This window comes from Chiloscyllium plagiosum, unplaced genomic scaffold (assembly GCF_004010195.1).
Source record: "Chiloscyllium plagiosum isolate BGI_BamShark_2017 unplaced genomic scaffold, ASM401019v2 scaf_11504, whole genome shotgun sequence".
Classification (NCBI taxonomy): Eukaryota; Metazoa; Chordata; class Chondrichthyes; order Orectolobiformes; family Hemiscylliidae; genus Chiloscyllium; species Chiloscyllium plagiosum.
The window spans coordinates 1-1866 of record NW_025214431.1 but is presented as its reverse complement, the minus strand read 5'-3'; positions in this window follow the sequence as shown (position 1 = coordinate 1866).

Here is a 1866-nt window from a genome sequence, read left to right as displayed (position 1 = left end):
GATTGGTTGAATTCAAATTGGTTTTTATCTCCAGGCAAACAGCTACTTGAGTTGTTCAACTAAATGTTACCTTTTTTTTCTGAACACTTAGTGCTGTCCAGTCGTTCTACTGGCTGATAACTTTATTAAAGGTACAGTACACTCACATCTTCATAACAGTTTTGGCTGGGTGCTCTAGTTTCCTTCCACAGTCCAAACATGTGCAGCTTAGCTGGATTAGCCATGGTAAATTGCCCTGGAAAAATTCATCAATGTGCAGCCTAGGTGGGTTAACTACGGTAAAGGTGTGGTTATGGGGGTCAGGTAGGGCCTATATTTGGGTGGGATGTGCTTTTGGCAAGTTGTTGCAGGCCAATTCTGGTTCTTTTCTGTGACCTTCATCAGCACTGGAGAAATTCTATGTACTGTAAATGAAAGTGAGACTTTTTACACTGTTGTCAAGTCTCTGACACTGTAAAACAGTTTGGATAATTTCCACAACTTTCATTCTCTGGTACAGTTTATGATTGCATGTTATTTTCTGGATTGGTCAGTCTCTGGTCTGATTGTATACTTTGAATTCATTGTTCACATGTTTATAACAAGACCAGTATGAGAGTTTCTTCATTCTGCGTCCAATAATCTCTGGGTATCTATTTAAATGTGTACCATTTCATGTCAATGTTTAATTCTACCTTCCAGTTTGTCGGCCAGCTTGTGTTAACAGACACGCTCCACTCTATTCTGGCCAGGTACAGGCCACCCCTACAGCCTTTGACAAAGTCCCATATAAAAGACTGGTCCAAACTCGGCTCTTGGAGTCTCAAGCACACTGGACCTAAAATGAGATGCAGACCGGATGCAAACTACAATGGTGGAGGTCTGTGTTTGTGACTGGAAGCCTGTGACCAGTAGTGTACCACAGGGATCAGTGCTGGGACCCTTGCTGTTTGTTAAGTACATATTAACAATTGGATGTGAATGTAGAATGTATCATTAGTAAGCCTGCAGATGTTTTTTTTTGTGTGGAAGTGTTAAATGTTTCAGTGCAGTCTTGGAGTGCAAAGGACCTGTTTCTATGCTGTATTGTTCTTTGTTCTGTGACACCGTGTTGTTGACAGTAAGGGGGATGGTTTTAGACTACAGTATGAGTACATTGGGCAAAGCAATGACAGATGGAATTTAATCCTGATAAATGTGCATTTTGGAAGGTCTAATACGGGAAAGAATTACACAATGAAGGATTGGTCCCGAGGGAGTACTGAGGAACAAAAGGACCTTGGTGTACAGTCTATAGATTGCAGACAGGCTGCTGAAGAAGGCATACAAAATGCTTTCCTTCAGTACCAGAGCTGTTGAATATAAGAGCAAAGAAGTCTTTTTACAACTTTATAAAACAGATCAAATACCGTGTGCAGTTCTAACTGCCACACAATTAGAAGGATGAGATTAGCTGGAGAGGATGCAGTGGATTGGAAAGTCTCTGTCAAAGGGGAGACCGTATGAGCTGGGTTTGGTTTCCTTGGAGCAGAGGAGGTTGAGGGAGGATCTGACTGAGATATACTAAATTGTGAAAGATACAGACAGAGTAAATTGTGTGAATCTTTCTCCCCTTGGCAGATATGTCTAAGACTAGAGAATAAAAGTTGAAGGTGCAGGGAAAGCATTTTAGAGGATATCTGAGAAAAATATTTGGACCTAGATGGTGGATAAAGTTTATAATATGCTGCCTGAGTGTGTGGTGGAATACTCTCACAGCATTTCAGCAGCATTTGGATGTGCCCTCAAGAAGCCAGGGTATAGTCAGCTATGGGCCAAGTGCAGGTAAATGGGATGAATGCAGTTTGGTGTTTGTTGGACATCATGGGCTAAAGAGCCTGTTTCTCT